The sequence below is a fragment of the Aquarana catesbeiana genome, linkage group LG03 (assembly GCF_042186555.1).
Source record: "Aquarana catesbeiana isolate 2022-GZ linkage group LG03, ASM4218655v1, whole genome shotgun sequence".
In the NCBI taxonomy this organism is placed as follows: domain Eukaryota; kingdom Metazoa; phylum Chordata; class Amphibia; order Anura; family Ranidae; genus Aquarana; species Aquarana catesbeiana.
In genome coordinates this window covers 737424520-737449495 of record NC_133326.1, presented here as the reverse complement: position 1 = coordinate 737449495, position 24976 = coordinate 737424520, and the positions used below count along the sequence as shown (strand labels likewise).

The following is a 24976-nucleotide window of genomic DNA, read 5'->3' as shown; positions in this document are numbered from 1 at the left end:
CCCCAATTCCTCCTGAGGTTTCCTGGTTTCACCTAATTTTCATAATCACCCCCCGGGATTCCTCTGTTCACCCCCCTAGACAGGTTCCTCCTCAGGTTTCCTGGGTCCTCCAATACCTTCTGAGATTCATCTGTATTCCCTTCCTAATTCCTGCGTCCTCCCCTGATTCCTCCTGAAATTCTCCTGGATCCCCTACCCTACAGCCACCCCCAACCCCCCAATTCCTCCTGAGGTTTCCTGGATTACCCTAGTTCTCATTGCACACCCCCCCAATTCCTCTGATTCTTCCATTTCTCATGAACCACCCCACAACTCCTCATGAAATTTCCTGGATTTTCTCTGATTCCACCTGAGACACTCGAACCTCCTGATTCCTCTAAAAAATTCTTGGACCCCCCTACCTCTAAATTCCTACTGAGATTCTTCTGGATCCCCCTGATTCCTCCTGAAATTTTCTGTTTATATGCAGACACCTTCAGAAGACAGGAGCTATTGAGGATTTGGTGATCATCTCTGAGAAACCTCTGCTGAGAGGGATTGTCCGCCTTATCGCCGTTACCGGAGAAGAAGCCAGAGAGGTCAGATATCTGAGGCCACGCTCAGCACACATCCATCCAATTCTCTCCATGATACAATTTAATTATAATTATTTTAATTATTGATGATCATTAAGAATTAAAAATCAGTGAAATTTACTGTTATTTTGATCCTGTACAATAAAATATAAGACCTCCCAGGTCACCTTCATCCTCTTATTTTCTCTCCAGGCATGGGAGACGGGACAGGTTCTACGCAGGGAAGTGTATTCCATTGTTGAGCGGATGAAGATGATAACCCCCTCCCTGAATGACGCTCAGAGGTTGTCCAAGGAGGTCGGACTTGTGACAGAGGTGAGTGAAGATCGGGGTGTCAGAATTGAACGTCCCTGGAACGTCCCCTCCCTCCGCCTTCCTGGAACTCCCCCTTCCTGGAACTCCCCCTCCCTCCGACTCCCTGGAACTCCCCCTCCCTGGAATTCCCCCTGCCTCCTTGGAACTCCCCCTCTGCCTCCCTGGAACTCTCCCTCCTCCTCCTCACTGGAACTCCCCCTCCCTTTGTCTCCCTGGAACTCTTCCTCTGTGCTCAAGCACGCTCCCTATTATCAGGATGATTGTTGCTCCCATCCAGTCTCAGGAGAGCCACCTGATGATAGACAGTGAGGCGGAAGAGCATGGAAGGACAATAGAGTGTCAGTTAAAGGTGTGGGAGTGAAGTCATCAGAGTTTGGAGAACCTCCCGTATTGTCTTCTCCCATTAGTAATGGTGGTGTGTGGTACCCCCTGCAGGTCCTGATGAAGATGGTCTTCCTGCTGTGTGAGCGTTGCCCGGGCTCAGCGGTGATGCTGTTAAGCAGGCAGAGCTCTGGGAAGGTGCTGTGTGCATGTCAGGTGCCCAAGGTAATGGGGGCTTTTATTTCATGTCTGATCCATGTGTATTCAGGAATTCTGCTCATGTGGTCTCTTCTCTCCTCCCCCTCAGGGCCCCTCCCCTGTTCTGTCTGCCCTGGATTGGGCAGTGGCTGTCTGCTCGGCGATGGGTGGTAAGGCTGGCGGTCTGGAGGGATCCGCCAATGGAAATGGAAGCTGTGAGAACCTGGACGGGGTTCTGGAGGCGGCACTGAAATTCAGACAGACAAAACTCAGGGACACCAGACATGACACGTGGCGGGAGGGAGAGAACTGACCCCCCCGGTTTCCAATTGGTGGAACTACATGAAATCTGAGAGGTTGATGGTGGACATAGAGGTCATGTGACAGATGTGGACATCACACAGGAGAACATACGTGTATATCAGGACTCTGCAGATGGGGTTATAGGGAGGGGTCATGTCCCTGAACATGTCAGCTGGGTGTGGTGCCGCCATATTGGGGGCCCCAATTCATATCCAGCCAATCAGTACACAAGGAGCCTCACATGGTGTCATCACATCTCACAGTGATTTGTGGATGAACAAAGATGGAGTCTGGCCTTCCACTCAGGGCCCTCCAATGGGATCAGACTTCAGATTTGAATTACTGCTGTTGGGTGTGACTTTCACATTATTAATGTGCTTTGCTGTACCATATTTCCATGGCTGTATTTCCTATGCAGATACATTTACATAAAGAAAATAACAAGGACAGTCAGTGGCATTGCTGAGAAATAGAGAAGATAAGAGGATCTGTCCATGGACCTGAGGAGACCACCACCTCATCTAATGCCATCCCCTCCACCTGAGAAGACCCCACCTCACCCAATATCATCCCCTTCACCTAAGGAGACCCCACCTCACCAAATACCATCCCCTCCACCTGAGGAGACCCCATCGTCCTCGCCCGAGGAGACCTCTCCTCACCCAATACCACCCCCTCCACCCGAGAAGACCCCACCTCACCCAATATCATCCCCTTCACCTGAGGAGACCCCACCTCACCAAATACCATCCCCTCCACCTGAAGAGACCCCACTTCACCCATTACCGTCCTCGCCCAAGGAGACCTTTCCTCGCCTGATACCGTCCCCTCCACCTGAGAAGACCCCACCAAACCCAATATCATCCCCTTCACCTGAGGAGACCCCACCTCCCCAAAAACCATTCCCTCAACCTGAGGAGACCCCACCTCTCCAAATACCATCCCCTCCACCTGAGGACCCCACCTCACCTAATATTGTTCCTTCGACCTGAGGAGACCACCAGCACATCTAATGCCATCCCCTTCGCCTGTGGAGACTCCACCTCACCTCACCCCATACCATCCTCCCTGCCCCTAGGAGACCCCACCTCACCCGTTACCATCCTCCTTGCCCAAGGGGACCTCTCCTTGCCCGATACCGTCCCCTCCACCTGAGAAGACCCCACCTCACCCAATATCATCCCCTTCACCTGAGTATACCCCATCGTCCTCGTCCGAGGAGACCTCTCCTCACCCAATACCACCCCCTCCACCCGAGAAGACCCCACCTCACCCAATATCATCCCCTTCACCTGAGGAGACCCCACCTCACCAAATACCATCCCCTCCACCTGAGGAGACCCCACTGTAACGAGCCCCTTGCTCACTCAGTTCCACTCTCTCGACACTCCTCTGCAGCTATAGAATCAGATTGCAGATTGCAACATCTGATTGTTCGGTCATCCAATGCTCCGGGACTAGAACTACAGCTATGTGCCGTTCTAACCCAGTTGTGATAGCTCAGAACAAACACCAGGCAGGCTGTATGTAAGTTCAACCAGGAATCTCTCTTTATTGACAGGAATACAGTCTCTTTTATACAATAAAAGAGGAGGTGCAGACCTCCTGCTCATATTACTCTAACAATACAGCTGTATCCTAATTAACATGAGCTAATTAACTAATCCCTTTAGACAGCCTAGATGACTCAAACATGACCTTTAGGCCAGACTGGAAAAACTCAAGAAAACCCAATCAGAAAACCCAATCAACATTATCACAATAGCAGAGTTAATTACCACAAACAACAATGGGGATCTAATGACTCTTAGATCACATACTAGAGACTTATTTACAATACACATTTTAGCAGACAACAGACAGGTAGCTGGAATTGATAACATTAGCATTTAACAGTAGGAGTCCCAACGGTATGAATCAGTCACTATTCCAATATGGCAAATCCAGGGTCCCCAGAGTCTGTGTGTCCTGGGGGACCAGGACCCGAATCCACAGTAATACCACCTCAAGGGTCCCCAGGCATACAGCTCACAAAGAGCACCGTTCCCCCAAATGCCAGGGCCCACGATCGATCGGCAAGAGGCTAGCATTCAGTCCCCTCCAAAAGTCTCTCTCCCGGCTAAGTCTGTCACATTTCTCCCCTTTCGGCAGGAGACTAACACAGGACGAGACCCAAGACATGTTGATTCCGAAGTTAGTCAGTAGTTCCAGTCCTCTAATGCCTGTACCCACACAGTACCCAAAACAAATTGTTCCAAACAAAGCATTACTCACTCAGCCAACCTCTGCCTCTCTCAGAGAACATATCTGCCGCTGGGGAGAGGCCTGGACTGGCCCTTCTCCCTGGAGTCCTTTCTGCCGCTGGAGAGAAGACAGGGTGTCTGGGCTCACTCCGTCATGCTGTTGGGGATCTGGGCCGACTGCCCAGCATCCCTGGGGTATATAGGTGGAGACTGAAGTCCCATCCACCTTCACAGGAAATCCATCCTCTGTTAGTTGAGGGCAGAGTCCAGCAGTACTCGGCCCTGTTGCCAGCCCTTCTGCTGGAAACCCCACACCATGTGCTCCGGCTAACTGTTGGGGAGGGACAAAACACACCTCCGCTCCCTTCTCCCCCTGTATCCGCTCCCGGGAAGTGATTGCCACCTTCTCACCCTGAGCCTCCGAAACTGCCAAAGGTGTGGGGCAGAGGTCTTGGACCCTCTGTCTGGTTGCCAGCGCTTCAGCTGGGGAAGTTCCTTGTAACTTCACAGATACTTCTGTTGGTGCTGGGCAGAGCACAGTGAAGTTTGGCCCTAATAACAGCTCTTCCTCTGCTGGAGGCTCACCAGGTTGTTCTTCCTCAGCAGAAAAGTCTATCAAATCCCCTGTCTCTGCAACTGGTGTCTGGGGATAAAGGTTCACCATCTCCTGTCCCTGGAACCCAGAAGATGCTATCAAAGCTGGGCAAAGGTTAGCAGAGCTCTGCCTCATTGTCAGCACTTCAGCTTTGGGGATAGCGATCTCCAGATTTTCCACTGCCGATACTCTGGCATTCTGCTGGACAGGCACATTCCTCCATCCAAGATCATCCAATGCAGAAACAGGTTCATCAAGGTCAGTCAGCACTTGCTGCATCCGCCATAAGACCTCCGCCTCCATAGCTGCGGGGCAGGTTGGCAAAGCACACTGTTACTCTGCCACATTGTCAACTCTTCAGCCATGATTTCAGAGTTGTCAACTGGTATTTCCTGTCATCCGCTGTCGACGGGCACACTTGGGCTACATACCACTGGAGGGCTCTGTAGCTCTCGTCCAACCACATTTCTGCCCAAGTCAGCCTGCTTAACTCAGCTGTCCACTCCTGGTGCGGCCGTTCCCCCAATAACAGCATTCGCACTTCATACTGCAACCAGTACCTTACATGGATGGAGGGGAGAACTTTTCCCTGGTTTCGCTGCTCACGGGCTAGCGCTTCCTTCCACAGTTCCCAGCAGATAGAATCAAACCAACCTAGCAGAACCTGCTCTGATACTGAGTGTGCTGTATGTGCATCTCTCGCAACCTCCTTCTGAATTCCTCTTCCATGGTGGCTGGTATCTCTCCTCTCCTGCTATCTGGACCTTGGATACAGGTGATGGTTTGGATGTGTTCACGGCAAGGAAGCACGATCCCATCATTCCCTCCATGGCTCTCAAGTAAGTCTTTCAGCGTGGCTCTCCTGCAGGCTGGTTTGGAGTGTCCCAGTAACTGGAGAGCAAATCCCACTGCTGCCACCAATGTAATGAGCCCCTTGCTCGCTCGGTTCCACTCTCTCGACACTTCTCTGCAGCTATAGAATCAGATTGCAGATTGCAACATCTGATGGTTCGGTCATCCAATGCTCCGGGATTAGAACAATAAAAGAGGAGGTGCAGACCTCCTGCTCATATTACTCTAACAATACAGCTGTATCCTAATTAACATGAGCTAATTAACTAATCCCTTTAGACAGCCTAGATGACTCAGACATGACCTTTAGGCCAGACTGGAAAAACCCAAGAAAACCCAATCAGAAAACCCAATCAACACTATCACAATAGCAGAGTTAATTAACACAAACAACAATAGGGATCTAATGACTCTTAGATGCCATACTAGAGACTTATTTACAATACACATTTTAACAGACAACAGACAGGTAGCTGGAATTGATGACATTAGCATTTAACAGTAGGAGTCCCAACGGTATGAATCAGTCACTACAGGTGGCTGGAATTTACATCAGCATCTCCTAACAGTATCTGTCCCAGCATTATGAATCAGCCACTATTTCTAATATGGCAAATCCAGGGTCCCCAGAGTCTGTGTGTCCTGGGGGACCAGGACCCGAATCCACAGTAATACCACCTCAAGGGTCCCCAGGCATACAGCTCACAAAGAGCACCGTTCCCCCAAATGCCAGGGCCCACGATCGATCGGCAAGAGGCTGGCATTCAGTCCCCTCCAAAAGTCTCTCTCCCGGCTAGGTCTGTCACACCCACCTCACCCAATACCGTCCTCCCAGCACAAGGAGACCCCACCTCACCCGTTACCGTCCTCACCTGGGGAGACCTTGCTGATACCATCCCCTCCACATGAGAAGACCTCAACTCACCCATTACTGTCCTCCTCGCCTGATACCGTCCTCCCCGCCCGAGGAGAACCCACCTCACCTGTTACCCTCCTCCTCGCCCGAGGAGACCTCACCTCGCCCGATACCGTCCCTCCCACCCGAGAAGACCCCACCTCACTCAATACCATTCCCTTCACCTGAGGAGACTCCACTATATATATATACAGTATCTCACAAAATTAACCACTTAAGGACCGCCTAACGCCGATTTACGTCGGCAAGGCGGCACGGGCAGGCAAAATCACGTACATGTACGTGATTTGCCTCTCGCGGGTGGGGGGTCCGATCGGACCCCCCCCCGGTGCCCGAAGCGGTCCCGTTCTGTTCCCCGGCGATCCGAGATGAGGGGGAGGCCATCCGTTCGTGGCCCCCCCCTCGCGATCGCCGCCGGCCAATGGGAACACTCCTTTGCTGCTGTATGCTAAACAGCAGCAAAGGAAATGATGTCATCTCCCCTCGGCTCGGTATTTTCCGTTCCAGCGCCGAGGGGAGAAGACATCAATGTGAGTGCACAACACACACACACACAGTAGAACATGCCAGGCATACAAAACACCCCGATCCCCCCCCCGATCGCCCCCCGATCCCCCCCCAATCACCCCCCCCCCCCTGTCACAAACTGACACCAGCAGGTTTTTTTTTTTTTTTTTTTTTTTCTGATTACTGCATAGTGTCAGTTTGTGACAGTTACAGTGTTGGGACAGTGAGTATTACCCCCCTTTAGGTCTAGGGTACCCCCCTAACCCCCCCTAATAAAGTTTTAACCCCTTGATCACCCCCTGTCACCAGTGTTGCTAAGCGATCATTTTTCTGATCGCTATATTAGTGTCGCTGGTGACGCTAGTTAGTGAGGTAAATATTTAGGTTCGCCGTCAGCGTTTTATAGTGACAGGGACCCCCATATACTACCTAATAAATGTTTTAACCCCTTGATTGCCCCCTAGTTAACCCTTTCACCACTGATCACCGTATAACCGTTACGGGTGACGCAGGTTAGTTCGTTTATTTTTTATAGTGTCAGGGCACCCGCCGTTTATTACCTAATAAAGGTTTAGCCCCCTGATCGCCCGGCGGTGATATGCGTCGCCCCAGGCAGCGTCAGATTAGCGCCAGTACCGCTAACACCCACGCACGCAGCATGCGCCTCCCTTAGTGGTATAGTATCTGATCGGATCAATATCTGATCTGATCAGATCTATACTAGCGTCCCCAGCAGTTTAGGGTTCCCAAAAACACAGTGTTAGCGGGATCAGCCCAGATACCCGCTAGCACCTGCGTTTTGCCCCTCCGCCCAGCCCACCCAAGTGCAGTATCGATCGATCACTGTCACTTACAAAACACTAAACGCATAACTGCAGCGTTCGCAGAGTCAGGCCTGATCCCTGCGATCGCTAACAGTTTTTTTGGTAGCATTTTGGTGAACTGGCAAGCAAGCACCAGGCAGCGTCAGGTTAGCGCCAGTACCGCTAACACCCACGCACGCACCGTACACCTCCCTTAGTGGTATAGTATCTGATCGGATCAATATCTGATCCGATCAGATCTATACTAGCGTCCCCAGCAGTTTAGGGTTCCCAAAAACGCAGTGTTAGCGGGATCAGCCCAGATACCTGCTAGCACCTGCGTTGTGCCCCTCCGCCCGGCCCAGCCCAGCCCACCCAAGTGCAGTATCGATCGATCACTGACACTTACAAGGCACTAAACGCATAACTGCAGCGTTCGCAGAGTCAGGCCTGATCCCTGCGATCGCTAACAGTTTTTTTGGTAGCATTTTGGTGAACTAGCAAGCACCGGCCCCAGGCAGCGTCAGGTTAGCGCCAGTACCGCTAACACCCACGCACGCAGCATACGCCTCCTTTAGTGGTATAGTATCTGAACAGATCAATATCTGATCCGATCAGATCAGATCTATACTAGCGTCCCCAGCAGTTTAGGGTTCCCAAAAACGCAGTGTTAGCGGGATCAACCCAGATACCTGCTAGCACCTGCGTTTTGCCCCTCCGCCCGGCCCAGTCCAGCCCACCCAAGTGCAGTATCGATCGATCACTGTCACTTACAAAACACTAACCACATAACTGCAGCATTCGCAGAGTCAGGCCTGATCCCTGCGATCGCTAACAGTTTTTTTGGAAGCTTTTTATTGAACTGGCAAGCACCAGCGGCCTAGTACACCCCGGTCGTAGTCAAACCAGCACTGCAGTAACACGTGGTGACGTGGCGAGTCCCATAAGTGCAGTTCAAGCTGGTGAGGTGACAAGCACAAGTAGTGTCCCGCTGCCACCAAGAAGACAAACACAGGCCCGTCGTGCCCATAGTGCCCTTCCTGCTGCATTCGCCAATCCTAATTGGGAACCCACCACTTCTGCAGCGCCCGTACTTCCCCCATTCACATCCCCCAACGAAATGCAGTCGGCTGCATGAGAGGCATTTTTATGTGCTCCCGAGTACCCCTACCCAACGAACCCCCCCCAAAAAGATGTTGTGTCTGCAGCAAACGCGGATATAGGCGTGACACCCGCTATTATTGTCCCTTCTGTCCTGACAATCCTGGTCTTTGCATTGGTGAATGTTTTGAACGCTACCATACACTAGTTGAGTATTAGCGTAGGGTACAGCATTGCACAGACTAGGCACACTTTCACAGGGTCTCCCAAGATGCCATCGCATTTTGAGAGACCCGAACCTGGAACCGGTTACAGTTATAAAAGTTAGTTACAAAAAAAGTGTAAAAAAAAAAAAAATATATATAAAATAAAAAAAAATAGTTGTCGTTTTATTGTTCTCTCTCTCTATTCTCTCTCTCTATTCTGCTCTTTTTTTACTGTATTCTATTCTGCAGTGTTTTATTGTTATTGTTATTGTTATTGTTATTATGTTTTATCATGTTTGTTTTTCAGGTATGTAATTATTTATACTTTATTGTTTACTGTGCTTTATTGTTAACCATTTTTTTGTCTTCAGGTACGCCATTCACAACTTTGAGTGGTTATACCAGAATGATGCCTGCAGGTTTAGGTATCATCTTGGTATCATTCTTTTCAGCCAGCGGTCGGCTTTCATGTAAAAGCAATCCTAGCGGCTAATTAGCCTCTAGACTGCCTTTACAAGCCGTGGGAGGGAATGCCCCCCCCCCCCACCGTCTTCCGTGTTTTTCTCTGGCTCTCCTGTCTCAACAGGGAACCTGAGAATGCAGCCGGTGATTCAGCCAGCTGACCATAGAGCTGATCAGAGACAAGAGTGGCTCCAAACATCTCTATGGCCTAAGAAACCGGAAGCTACGAGCATTTTATGACTTAGATTTCGCCGGATGTAAATAGCGCCATTGGGAAATTGGGGAAGCATTTTATCACACCGATCTTGGTGTGGTCAGATGCTTTGAGGGCAGAGGAGAGATCTAGGGTCTAATAGACCCCAATTTTTTCAAAAAAGAGTACCTGTCACTACCTATTGCTATCATAGGGGATATTTACATTCCCCGAGATAACAATAAAAATGATTTAAAAAAAAAAAAAATGAAAGGAACAGTTTAAAAATAAGATAAAAAAGCAAAAAAATAATAAAGAAAAAAAAAAAAAAGCACCCCTGTCGCCCCCTGCTCTTGCGCTAAGGCGAACGCAAGCGGCGGTCTGTCGTCAAACGTAAACAGCAATTGCACCATGCATGTGAGGTATCGCCGCGAAGGTCAGATCGAGGGCAGTAATTTTTGCAGTAGACCTCCTCTGTAGATCTAAAGTGGTAACCTGTAAAGGCTTTTAAAGGCTTTTAAAAATGTATTTATTTTGTTGCCACTGCACGTTTGTGCGCAATTGTAAAGCATGTCATGTTTGGTATCCATGTACTCGGTCTAAGATCATCTTTTTTATTTCATCAAACATTTGGGCAATATAGTGTGTTTTAGTGCATTAAAATTTAAAAAAGTGTGTTTTTTCCCCAAAAAATGCGTTTGAAAAATCGCTGCGCAAATACTGTGTGAAAAAAAAAAATGAAACACCCACCATTTTAATCTGTAGGGCATTTGCTTTAAAAAAATATATAATGTTTGGGGGTTCAAAGTAATTTTCTTGCAAAAAAAAAAAAACTTTTTCATGTAAAAAATAAGTGTCAGAAAGGGCTTTGTCTTCAAGTGGTTAGAAGAGTGGGTGATGTGTGACATAAGCTTCTAAATGTTGTGCATAAAATGCCAGGACAGTTCAAAACCCCCCCAAATGACCCCATTTTGGAAAGTAGACACCCCAAGCTATTTGCTGAGAGGCATGTCGAGTCCATGGAATATTTTATATTGCGACACAAGTTGCGGGAAAGAGACAAATTTTTTTTTTTTTTTTTTTTTTTTTGCACAAAGTTGTCACTAAATGATATATTGCTCAAACATGCCATGGGAATATGTGAAATTACACCCCAAAATACATTCTGCTGCTTCTCCTGAGTACGGGGATACCACATGTGTGAGACTTTTTGGGAGCCTAGCCGTGTACGGGACCCCGAAAACCAAGCACCGCCTTCAGGCTTTCTAAGGGGCGTGAATTTTTGATTTCACTCTTCACTGCCTATCACAGTTTCGGAGGCCATGGAATGCCCAGGTGGCACAAAACCCCCCCAAATGACCCCATTTTGGAAAGTAGACACCCCAAGCTATTTGCTGAGAGGTATAGTGAGTATTTTGCAGACCTCACTTTTTGTCACAAAGTTTTGAAATTTGAAAAAAGAAAAAAAAAAAAAGTTTTTTCTTGTCTTTCTTCATTTTCAAAAACAAATGAGAGCTGCAAAATACTCACCATGCCTCTCAGCAAATAGCTTGGGGTGTCTACTTTCCAAAATGGGGTTATTTGGGGGGGGTTTGTGCCACCTGGGCATTCCATGGCCTCCGAAACGGTGTTAGGCAGTGAAGAGTAAAATCAAAAATTCACGCCCTTAAAAACGCTGAAGGCGGTGATTGGTTTTCGGGGCCCCGTACGCGGCTAGGCTCCCAAAAAGTCCCACACATGTGGTATCCCCATACTCAGGAGAAGCAGCTAAATGTATTTTGGGGTGCAATTCCACATAGGCCCATGGCCTGTGTGAGCAATATATCATTTAGTGACAACTTTGTGCAAAAAAAAAAAAAAAAAAAAAAAAAGTGTCACTTTCCCGCAACTTGTGTCAAAATATAAAATATTCCATGGACTCAATATGCCTCTCAGCAAATAGCTTGGGGTGTCTACTTTCCAAAATGGGGTCATTTGGGGGGGGTTGTGCCACCTGGGCATTCCATGGCCTCCGAAACTGTGATAGGCAGTGAAGAGTGAAATCAAAAAGTTACACCCTTAGAAATCCTGAAGGCGGTGATTGGTTTTCGGGGTCCCATACGCGGCTAGGCTCCCAAAAAGTCCCACACATGTGGTATCCCCGTACTCAGGAGAAGTAGCTGAATATATTTTGGGGTGCAATTCCACATAGGCCCATGGCCTGTGTGAGCAATATATCATTTAGTGACAACTTTTTGTAAATATTTTTTTTTTTTTTTTTTTTTGTCATTATTCAATCACTTGGGACAAAAAAAAAAAATATTCAATGGGTTCAACATGCCTATCAGCAATTTCCTTGGGGTGTCTACTTTCCAAAATGGGGTCATTTGGGGGGGTTTTGTACTGCCCTGCCATTTTAGCACCTCAAGAAATGACATAGGCAGTCATAAACTAAAAGCTGTGTAAATTCCAGAAAATGTACCCTAGTTTGTAGACGCTATAACTTTTGCGCAAACCAATAAATATACGCTTATTGACATTTTTTTTACCAAAGACATGTGGCCGAATACATTTTGGCCTAAATGTATGACTAAAATTGAGTTTATTGGATTTTTTTATAACAAAAAGTAGAAAATATCATTTTTTTTCAAAATTTTCGGTCTTTTTCCGTTTATAGCGCAAAAAATAAAAACTGCAGAAGTGATCAAATACCATCAAAAGAAAGCTCTATTTGTGGGAAGAAAAGGACGCAAATTTCGTTTGGGTACAGCATTGCATAACCGCGCAATTAGCAGTTAAAGCGACGCAGTGCCAAATTGGAAAAAGACCTCTGGTCCTTAGGCAGCATAATGGTCCGGGGCTCAAGTGGTTAAGTACCCTCAGTCACATTTGTGTAAATCTTTTCTTCTATGTTTTCATATGTCAACACTGAAGAAATGACACTTTGCTACAATGTAAAGTAGTGAGTGTACAGCTTGTATAACAGTGTAAATTTGCTGTCCCCTCAAAATAACTCAACACACAGCCATTAATGTCTAAACCGCTGGCAAAAAAAGTCAGTACACCCCTAAGTGAAAATGTCCAAATTAGGCCCAATTAGCCATGTTCCTTCCCCGGGGTCATGTGACTCGTTAGTATTACAAGGTCTCAGGTTTGAATGGAGAGCAGGTGTGTTAAATTTGGTGTTATCGCTCTCACTCTCTCATACTGGTCACTGGAAGTTCAACATGACACCTCATGGCAAAGAACTCTCTGAGGATCTAAAAAAAATTGTTGCTCTACATAAAGATGGCCTAGACTATAAGAAGATTGCCAAGACCCTGAAACTGAGCTGCAGCACGGTGGCCAAGACCATACACCGGTATAACAAGACAGGTTCCACTCAGAACAGGCCTCGCCATGGTCCACCAAAGTTGAGTGCACGTGCTCAGCGTCATATCCAGAGGTTGTCTTTGGGAAATAGATGTATGAGTGCTGACAGAATTGCTGCAGAGGTTGTAGGGGTGGGGGGTCAGCCTGTCAGTGCTCAGACCAAATGCTGCACACTGCATCAAATTGGTCTGCATGGCTGTCATCCCAGTAGGAAGCTTCTTCTAAAGATGATGCACAAGAAAGCCTGCAAACAGTTTGCTGAAGACAAGCAGACTAAGGACATGGATTACTGGAACCATGTCCTGTGGTCTGATGAAACCAAGATAAACTTATTTGGTTCGGATGGTGACAAGCATATGTGGCAGCAACCAGGCGAGGAGGACAAAGACAAGTGTGTCTTGTCTACAGTCAAGCATGGTGGTGGGAGTGTCATGGTCTGGGGCTGCATAAGTGCTGCCGGCACTGGGGAGCTACAGATCATTGTGGGAACCATGAATGTCAACATGTACTGTGACATACTGAAGCAGAGCATGATCCCCTCCCTTCAGAGACTGGGCCACAGGGCAGTATTCCAACATGATAATGACCCCAAACACACCTCCAAGACCACCACTGCCTTGCTAAAGAAGCTGAGGGTAAAGGTGATGGACTGGCCAAGCATGTCTCCAGACCTAAACCCTATTGAGCATCTGTGGGACATCCTCAAATGGAAGGTGGAGGAGCACAAGGTCTCTAACATCCACCAGCTCCGTGATATCGTCATGGAGGAGGGGAAGAGGACTCCAGTGGCAACCTGTGAAGCTCTGGTGACCTCCATGCCCAAGAGGGTTAAGGCAGTGCTGGAAAATAATGGTGGACAGACAAAATATTGACACTTTGGGCCCAATTTGGAGATTTTCACTTAGGGGTGTATTCACTTTTGTCAGATACTGTATATACATTATATGGTAGGAATATATTATGTGGTATATATAGAGAGAGGGCAAGGAAAGGAACAAATGCAGAGAGAGGGGGAAGGGAGAGATGAGAGGGGGAAGGGAGAGGGTATTGGCTGTGGAGAACACGCTGGGAAGAAGTTGGTAATAATCACAGAATAAGGTTAATAAAATATATAAAACTTTATTGATTACAGAGTAAAAAACCTCAATGGGGTAAATTTATAGAAAATAACACCTTCCAATAACTAGGTAATAATATTGGTAGCCCAATAATCAATCAGGATAATCACGTCCCTTTGGGTAATGATCCATGACATGAAATGAATTTATCCATGGGTTGTTCTGATTACATTTAGATAATATAATAAATGATGTTGATAAAAATGGCAGCAAGTTGTCAGTGAAAGGCAAAGAGGCTGAACAGACTCGGCACAATGAAATCTTAGTAGCCGTGTCGGCAGAGAGTCATACAGAACAGAGATGGGGGAGTTGGTAGAAGTAAAGATGAACTTCTAGAAATGGGATCACTTGGCTAAGCTTGTCATTCAGGGGGATAAAGTTCTGGTTGTGGAACAAAAACTCTGATATAAGGCAGCAGAGAGCCGGCTATGAGATGTCCGTCTCTCCTTGGGATTGCTGATGGATCGGGTTCTGTTCTTATACAAGATAATGTCAGCAACATGGAGAAAGCAATTGTAGAGAGATGGAGCAAGAAGAGAGAGACACTGGGAGCCGGGAATGCTGTATATGTTAGATAGAGCCGCATCACTTTATTACATCCAAGGAGAGAGCGCAGGGAGAGGAGAGAAGATGGAGGGTAGGATGGAGACTAGTATGGAGGATGGAGAGGAGTATGGGGGATGGAGAGGAAGATGGAGAGGAGTATGGAAGATGTAGAGGAGTATGGGGGATGGAGAGGAGGATGGAGAGTAATATGGAGGATGGAGAGGAGGATGGAGAGGAGTATGAAGGATGGAGAGTAGTATGGAGGATGGAGAGGAGAATGGGGGATGGAGAGAAGTATGGAGGATGGAGAGAAGTATGGGGGATGGGGAGGAGGATGGAGGATGGAGAGGAGAGAGAAGATGGCGAGTAGTATGGAAGATGGAGAGGAGTATGGAGGATGGAGAGTAGTATGGAGGATGGAGAGTAGTATGGAGGATGGAGAGGAGTATGAGGGATGGAGCGGAGTATGGAGGATGGAGAGGAGTATGAAGGATGGAGAGTAGTATGGAGGATGGAGAGTAGTATGGAGTATGGAGAGTAGTATGGAGGATGGAGCGGAGTATGGAGGATGGAGAGGAGTATGGAGGATGCAGAGGAGGATGGAGAGTAGTAGGACAGCAGTAAAAGGAAGATGCGGTCTCTTTCACTGTATTAGTGGTTGTTCCATTCGGCTTTTATTGATGAGAAATTTTAGAAATATCTTTTTCCCGCCATGAATGAGTCCTAATAATGATTCGGATCCTCATCATCATCATAGTGAGTATTGATAATATTGTAAAGTGCGGAATCCTACAAAGGGGAGAAGAGGGAATTCACATTGGGAGGCGACCATTATATCCATGAAGAGTAGAAGACTTTCCTTTAGAGGGTTGCAGAGAAATCCAAGGTGTCGGTGAGGACATCCTCTATACATGGAAGAGGTCCAGCAGATCCAATACCGGGACACAATCACCAGACAAATCTCTGGCGGTCTACAAGAGATAATTGTACAATTACATTACATTGTATACATTAAATTATATTACATTGTATACATTCCATGAAATGTTTCATCAATACATATATATGTGAATGTGATGTGTATTTGCCAAGTTGTCTCCAGTGGTAATGAGGATGGAGGGGATGATGATGATGAGGTCACTGACGTGACTTTGGTGCCGGATAGAGCAGAGGAGGAAAGTGAGGGTGAAGCACAAATCCAAGGAGGCAGCCATCATGGAAGAGTAGAGAGCAGCCCCCCTATTCCATCACGTTGTGGAGTTGTCATCTCCTGGCCCACTTCCCACAGCTCAGCTGTCTGGACCTTTTTTAGTACATGTGCAGCCGATCGCACTGTTGCAATTTGAAACTTTGTCTCAGTCACATCAAGCGTGGCAAAAACACCAACCATTTGGGTACCACATGCTTGACAAGGTATTTAACCTCCCACCACTCAGACTATTGGCAAGAACACCAAGCTTATCCCACACCCACATAACTCATCTTTGCAGCTATTACCTTTTGTACCACCACCCCCTCCCTTTAGAATGTAAGCTCTACGAGCCGGGCCCTCCTGTACCTTTTGTATTGAACTGTACTGTAATTGTGTTGTCCCCCTTATACATTGTAAAGTGCTGCATAAACTGTTGGCGCTATATAAATCTCGTATAATAATCTCATATAATAATAATAAATGTCAGTTTTGCTGCAGCAGGTTCTATACAGGGTACAGATGGGCCACTTTACAGGCAGACTAAAGAGACCCCCCGGCACTATATTTAATCACATGCCGACCACCGCACGCACATTTACGCCGGCAGAATGGCACAGGCAGGCAAAGGGACATACACATACATCTCATTGAATTTGCCACCTAGCGGGCACATGCCCACCTTTTGAGTGTGCTTGCGGGTGCCGCAAACTCGATATATGCGCCTGCAGGAATTGCGGATTGCGGCGAGGAGAGGCAGAACGGAGAAACAAGGCATTTCCCTGTTCTGCCTAGCAACATGACTGGGATCTAATGATTGCAGTGATCGGGAGCAGTGATCTCTGTCATGTTGTAGTGAGCCCATCCCCCTACAGTTAGAACACATCCAGGGAACACACTTAACCCCTTGATCACCCCTAGTGTTTAACCCCTTCCCTGCCAGTGACATTTATACAGTAATGTGGCTATTTGTATCTCTGATCGCTGTAGAATTGTCAATCATCCCACAATAGTGTCAAAAGTGTCCGATCTGCCCGCCGTAATGTCACAGTCCCAATAAAAATCAGATTGCCGCCATTACTAGTAAAAAAATGCCATAAATCTATCCCCTATTTTATAGACGCCATGACTTTTGTGCAAACCAATCAATATACGCTTATTGCGATTTTTATTACCAAAAATATGTAGAAGAATACGTATCGGTCTAAACTGAGGAAGAAATTTGTTTTTTTATATATATTTTTGGATATTTATTATAGCAAAAAGTAAAAAATATTGCTTTTTTTCAAAATGGTTGCTTTGTTTTTTTTTTAGCGCAAAAAATAAAAACTGCAGAGGCAATCAAATACCACCAAAATAAATCTCTATTTGTGGGAAGAAAAGGACATCAATTTTGTTTGGGTACAACGACGCACGACCGCACAATTGTCAGTAAAATAAAGCAGTGCTGAATTGCAAAAAATGCTCTGGTCAGGAAGGGGCTAAATCCTGCCAGGGCTGAAGTGGTTAAAGGTTTTTTTTATTGTTTCACTTTATCACTTTAAAAAAGATTGTTTTAAAAAAAATGGCATTGATGTCCCCCAGGGCAGTACCCGGCCCCCATACCCTCTTTATGGCCATTTACTTGCATTGAAAGCCTTCTAAATGGGGACTTTTGCAGTTCAGGTCCCATAAACTACAATGGGGTTTGTCATGTGGGTCCAATTTTTTGTGATGTTTGAAAGTTCTGACATGAAAAGAGCAAGAGGGTGTTCAGCCCATCACTATTGACTACACGTAATGCTCTGCAGTGGGATGGGTGACACGTAATGCTCTGCAGTGGGATGGGTGACACATAATGCTCTGCAGTGGGATGGGTGACATGTAATGCTCTGCAGTGGGATGGGTGATACGTAATGCTCTGCAGTAGGATGGGTAACACGTAATGCTCTGCAGTGGGATGGGTGATATGTAATGCTCTGCAGTGGGATGGGTGATATGTAATGCTATGCAGTGAGTTGGGTGACATGTAATGCTTTGCAGTGGGATGGGTGACACGTAATGCACTGCAGTGGGATGGGTGGCACGTAATGCTTTGCAGTGGGATGGGTGACACATAATGCTCTGCAGTTGGATGGGTGACCTGTAATGCTCTGCAGTGGGATGGGTGACCTGTAATGCTCTGCAGTGGGATGGGTGACATGTGATGCTCTGCAGTGGAATAGGTGACACGTAATGCTGTGCAGTGGGATGGGTGATATGTAATGCTCTGCAGTGGGATGGGTGATACGTAATGCTCTGCAGTGGGCTGGGAGACACGTAATGCTCTGCAGTGGGATGGGTTACATGTATTGCTCTGCAGTGGGATAGGTGACACATAATGCTGTGCAGTGGGATGGGTGATATGTAATGCTCTGCAGTGGGATGGGTGACACGTAATGCTGTGCAGTGGGATGGGTGATATGTAATGCGCTGCAGTGGGATGGGTGATACGTAATGCTCTGCAGTGGGATGGGTGACATGTAATGCTCTGCAGTGGGATAGGTGATATGTTATGCTCTGCAGTAGGTTGGGTGACATGTAATTGGCTGCAGTGGGATGGGTGACATGTAATGCTCTGCAGTGGGATGGGTGACAGGTAATGCTCTGCAGTGGGATGTGTGACACGTAATGCCCTGCAGTGGGATGGGTGGCACGTAATGCTCTGCATTGGGATGGGTAACACGTAATGCTCTGCAGTGGATGGGTGACCTGTAATGCTCTGCAGTGGGATGGGTGATATGTGATGCTCTGCAGTGGAATAGGTGACATGTAATGCTGTGCAGTGGGATGTGTGACACATAATGCTCTGCAGTGGGATGGGTGGCACGTAATGCTCTGCAGTGGATGGGTGATATGTAATGCTCTGCAGTGGGATGGGTGATATGTAATGCTCTGCAGCGGGATGGGTGACCTGTAATGCTCTGCAGTGGAATGGGTGACATGTAATGCTTTGCAGTGGGATGGGTGACATGTAACTCTCTGCAGTGGTATGGGTGACATGTAACTCTCTGCAGTGGGTTGGGTGACACGTAATGCTCTGCAGTGTGTTGGGTGACATGTAATGCTCTGCAAAGGGATGGGTGACATGTAATGCTCTGCAGTGGGATGGTTGACACGTAATGCTCTGCAGTGGGTTGGGTGACACGTAATGCTCTGCAGTGTGTTGGGTGACATGTACTGCTCTGCAAAGGGATGGGTGACATGTAATGCTCTGCAGTGGGATGGGTGACACGTAATGCTCTACAGTGGGTTGGGTGACACGTAATGCTCTGCAGTGGGTTGGGTGACACGTAATGCTCTGCAGTGTGTTGGGTGACATGTAATACACTGCAGTGGGATGGGTGACACGTAATGCTCTGCAGTGGGATGGGTGAACTGTAATGCTCTGCAGTGGGATGGGTGACACGTAATACTCTGCAGTGGGATGGGTGACATGTAATTCTCTGCAGTGGGATGGGTGATATGTAATGCTCTGCAGTGGGATGGGTGACATGTAATGTTCTGCAGTGGGATGGGTGACACGTAATGTTCTGCAGTGGGATGGGTGATACAGTGGGCAATACTGAGCAGAAATGAGGCCATTTAGAAGAGGAAAAGAACACAAAGATTACTATTACTGGAATTCTATATTTAAGGATCAGAAAGAGAAAATAAAAGCTGAGAGTTCATATGACTTTACTCTGATATCATTCCATTCCGGACATTCTCTTCATATCCGGATCCGTGTATTACCTGAGAGGGGGAGGGGCTCCCACACACCATCTTCTTATCTTCTTCTGTCTATAGATACATCCCACCATCCATCCCTTCATAGAAGAATAAAATGAGTGTTAGAGGAGGAAATGTTGCTGTGATGATGGAGGGGGGAGGGGCTCATACTGTGCTCTGTAAGAAATGATGGAAAAGTGAGGGGCCCTCACCATGGCAGGGGCCACACACTCATGTCCATCCAACCATTGGGATAGCAGACTGTATGACTGGTGTGCTGGGCTGTCATGTGTACAGTAGTGATGTCCAGTTCATGAACGAATCGTTCTTTTGAATTGATTCTTTTTAGTGAACTGGATGAATCGATTCATCTGAGTGAACTGATCCGTTTGAAACAGTTCACTATGCACTCAATACTAGCAGAGCAGAGCAGGCCTGGTAATATGATCCTAGAGTGAGAGAGCTCCGCCCCTCCCTGCAACCAATCAGCATGCTCAAGGCACAGTGACACTCAGGAACTGGATACAAACTTAAAACAAGAGTCAGGAGTACACAGTACACCGAGTTAAAGAATCATACAAGTTACCGAGTTAAAGAATCATACAAGTTACCAAGTTAAAGAATCATACAGGTTACCAAGTTAAAGAATCATACAGGTTACCAAGTTAAAGAATCATACAGGTTACCAAGTTAAAGAATCATAGGAGTTGTTAGAACATAGTACACTGAAAGAACCATGAGTCACCACCAGTAGAACAATGCACTAAATCAATGATCAGGTAGCAGCACTACACTACAGACTGCTTTAAAGACAGAGAGGACAAAGTCAAGATAACAAGCCTCTATGTGATATTTTGTTGAAGTGACAGGTTCTCTTTATTGCATCTGAGGTCTGTTATATGATCACATGAGTATAGGATTGTGCTCAGTAACCTGGGTAGCAGGTGTTCTGTCAGATCAAGCAATCTATAGGAGTAGCCAATATTGCCACTTACGTGATGCACAAACAGCTGTGTAAATGAAAAGCGGGTTTTTGTGCATGTGAACTGCATTCTGATGGGCCAACTTCACAGTTAAGATTGCTAGCCATCAGATTTGTCCGTAGTCTTTACAGTGCATAATGAGGCCCTTTTCACACTTGTGTGACTTGTCCTGTGACTTGGGACTACAAAGTCGCATGACAAGTGGTACCCTATGATTTCCGATGAGTACCGTTCATATCTGTGCGTCTTCAAGTCACAGTGACTTCAAAATAGTCACTGCATTACTTTGGTCCTATTTTGATGCGACTTGAGGCAGAGACCTCAAGATTACATAGGTAATTCTTCAAGTCGCATCAAAGTCACGGTAAAAATCGTGGCAAAAATTGCACGACTTTCAAATGGCCCAAGTGTGAAAGGCGCCTAACGATTGGATTTTACTACCATGGGTACTTCGCCCGCCCGTGGTAGTAAAATCCGATAATTTTTCCTGTGCATGTGCTGTAAAGATTACAGAAAAATCTGATGGCTAGCAATGTTAACTGTGAAGTTGGCCCATCAGAATGAGGTTCACACACACAAAAACCCGCTTTTCATCTACACAGCTTTTTGTACGACACCAAAATTGATGACGCTGGCTGCTCTGACAAATTGTGGTCTGACAGTCTGACACAATAGTATTGTGCTTGTGCTCTGAACAACAAACTAAATACAAGTAAACCTCCCCAGGACCTGCCAACCTTCTGTGAAGAATCATTCTTTTGATTCCAATCATTTAAGAAGGTTGAGTCAGAGATTTGGTTCACTTGCTTGTCAGTAGACTCAGCAAGTGAACCGATGAACCGAAGAATCGATTCATTGAATCGGTTCATTTCAGTGAGTAGTTCTAAATGAACCGATTCAATTAAAAGATCCGGACTTCCCATCACTGGTGTACAGGATGAGAACACACATCTGATTGGCTCAGTTATACTGACACATTGGATGGACCTCGGGGGATGGGGGGTTATTTTTCTGTAAAGGTAAAACCTTGTTGAAGATTGTAGGACCTGACTAAGATTATTATTGGTGGATCTAATTTTCCCCATCCCCCATCTGTAATGATAAAACTTGGGATGAGGAATAAATTCTCCATCATCTGGGAAATCTGTGACTGGCCCAGGAAATCTCAATCATCTCTCTCATTATCTGTAGAACTACAGAGACCTCCAATGGGTTCTACAGAAATTGTATAGAATGTTTGTCACCCGTCCTTCCATTTTCATTACAGTGCAGCCCGGGTGTCAGAAGACCTCCCAACAATGTCCCACCTCCATCATCTCATCACCATCCAATGTTGTCTACATTTTACTATTCACATTCTAAGACTTAGTATGTGTGTTACCTCCAATACAACTGATCTTACCGTCTATCCACAGAGAAGCCGGCATTCCGGAGGACCTTACAATGTTGTCTCACTATTGACTTCGATATCTTCTTATCATCATCCAATGTGATATACAGATGGGTCAGAGTTTGGTTTGTGGAGATAACAGAGCAAAGATCATCACAGCACCGTAATGTCCCTTTACAGCTGATAATACTGGAGGAAGAAGCAGGAAAGAGGTGAAATGTTCTTCCAGGGAGCGGCAGAAGTAGACACATCCAATGAATAATCAGTGGGTGTGGTCTTAGAGAATGAAATGTTCTTCCAGGGAGGGGCAGAAGTAGACACATCCAATGAATAATCAGTGGGCGGGGTCTTAGAGAATAAAATGTTCTTCCAGGGAGGGGCAGAAGTAGACACATAAACAGACATTTATATATATTTTATATCTAAGATTGAAATCTTCCCTTCCCCCTCCCCGGGGGCAGAGCTCGTCATTTCCGCTCTGCAATGCCTCCTGGGAGATCCAGGCCATACCATCCCATTGTTTGTAAACCGGAAATGATGTAATGCGAGGCGGCGGCCATTTATAAAAAGGGTAACCAGGCTTTTGTTGCCATGGTGACCAAATCTTCTTATACACAGTGATGGGCGGTGGGGGAGGGGCTGGAACATCTCATCTCTCATTACATATAAAGCCCAGGGGGGGACTAGGGGACACACCATTACTAATAATTTATAATACAGGAAAAGGAAGGGGCAGTTTTGATGGGCAATTTTGATGAGGCAATAGGATGGGGCAATTTTGGGGCAATAAGATGGGTGCAGCTTTCATTGGGCAGTTTTAATGGGGCAATTTGATGGGACAGTTTTCATGGTGGCAGTTAATGGAGCAATTTTGATGGGGCAAGTTTGATGAGGGCAATAGGATGGGGCATTTTTATTGGGCAATATGATGGGGTAATTTTGATGGGGCTGTTTTGATGGGGCAGTTTAATGGGATAATTTTGATGGGCGCAATAGGATGGGGCAATTTCGATGGGGCCATTTTTATAGTGGGAGTATAATGGGGCCATTTTGTTGGGGAAGTTTTGATGGGGCAATAGGATGGATGAGGGCAGTTTTGATTGGGGCAGTTTAATGGGGCAGTTTTGATGGGGCAATAGGATAGGGCACTTTTGAGGGTGGCAGTAGAATGGGGCTATAGGATGGGGCAGTTTTGATGGAGGCAATATGATGGGCAATTTTGATGGGGGCAATTTTGATGGTATCAGTACGATGGGGCAATTTGATGGGGGCAATTTGTTGGAGCAATTTTCATGGGGGAATTCTGATGTGGCAATTTTGATGGGGGCAGTATGATGGGGCAATAGGATGGGGCAATTGTGATAAGAGTAGTATGATGGGCAATAGGATGGGGCAATTGTGATAAGGGCAGTATGATGGGGCAGTTTTGATGGGGCGATTTTGATAGGGGCAATTTGATGGAGGCAGTATTATGGGGCAATTTTGATGGAGGCAATAGGATGGGGGCAGTTTTGATGGGGCAATTTTATGGGACAGTTTTGATGCAGCAGTTTGATGAGGGCAATAGGATGGGGCAGTTTTGATGGGGCAATTTTATGGGGCAGTTTTGATGGGGCCATTTTGATGGTGGCAGTATGATGGGGCACTTTTGATGGGAAAATTTTGATGTGGTAGTTTTGATGGGGCAGTTTTGATGGGGACAGTTTTGATGGGGCAATTTTATGGGACAGTTTTGATGGGGCAGGTTGATGAGGGCAATCGAATGGGGCAGTTTTGATGGGGCAATTTTATGGGGCAGTTTTGATGGGGCAGTTTGATGAGGGCAAAAGGATGGGGCAGTTTTGTTGGGGCAATTTTATGGGGCAGTTTGATGAGGGCAATAGGATGGGGCAGTTTTGATGGGGCAATAGGATGGGGCAATTTTGATGGGGGTAATAAGATGGTGGCAGTATGATGGGGCAATTTTGATGGGGAAATAGGATGGGGCAGTTTTGATGTGGCAATTTTGATGGTGGCAGTATGATGGGGCAGTTATGGTGGGGCAATTTTGATGGTGGCAGTAAAATAGGGCAATTTTGATGGGGCAGTAAAATAGGGCAATTTTGATGGGGCAATAGGATGGGGCAATAGGATGGGGCAGTTTTGATGGGGCAATTTGGTGGGACAGCTTCTGCAAAAGGTAATTACTTTTTAAACAACAACAAATTAATTGTAAATGATAAATGATTTCTGTACAGATGTTATATATATATATGATATGGACATTCTCTGTATTGGTGATTTAAGCACAAGAGACTCCATTTTGTTCTGACTGATGAAATGTGTTCTGTGATCTTCACCTCACACACAGACACATCTTCTACTAGAAGCTCTCGCTGTCTCTACTCCCCCCTCCCCCTCAAGGTTTTACTTTTACAATTGTTCTATTCTCCAGCTTTTAATAATATATTTCTATTTCTTAGCTTTTAATAACATCTCACACCTCCCCTTTCTTATCTATGTATAAAATAACATGTAATAATACATTTTTGCACGGAACGGACATTTTGCACAGTGATTGAGTCCTGTGAATCTCTTCCTGCAGCTTCACTATTAACTTTTGTTTTAGAGAAATAATTCCATAACAATATATATATATATATATATATATATATATATATATATATATATATATCTGCACAGAAACAAGGGATATAATTTACAATTATCATCTTTTATAAAGTAATTACCTTTTGCAGGAGATTTTTGTATTTCTAGATTTATAATCTTTGTAAATGTAGATAAACTTCCTGCTTCCTGGAGGGGGAGGGGAGGTTTCCATAGCTGAGGGGCGGAGACTTCCTCTGACACTGCTGTTGCTATAGAAACCCAATCTACAACCTATTACACGGCTCGTGCTGCTCTGAGCATGTGCGAGATCTGGAGGTGCATGCTGGGTAACCATGGAATACAGGAAGAGATACAGTCTGGCTTCAGATGCCCACACATGAGATGGCGGCGGCCTGCTGGGACTTACAAAAGTAGGAAAACAATGCTGCAAAAATACAAAGCAGACCTTGGATTACAGCGTACCTTTATTA

The 24976-nt window shown here is 46.3% G+C and overlaps 1 long non-coding RNA gene across 1 annotated transcript; it reads right to left on the bottom strand.

Annotated features, from left to right (window-relative positions):
• Positions 1-15145: 15145 nt before the first annotated feature.
• LOC141133860 (uncharacterized) lies at positions 15146-19779 on the bottom strand. Its single transcript, XR_012243126.1, has 2 exons — positions 19548-19779; positions 15146-15576 (listed from the first exon to the last, which is right to left on the bottom strand). It is a non-coding gene; the product is annotated as an uncharacterized lncRNA (long non-coding RNA).
• Positions 19780-24976: the final 5197 nt, after the last annotated feature.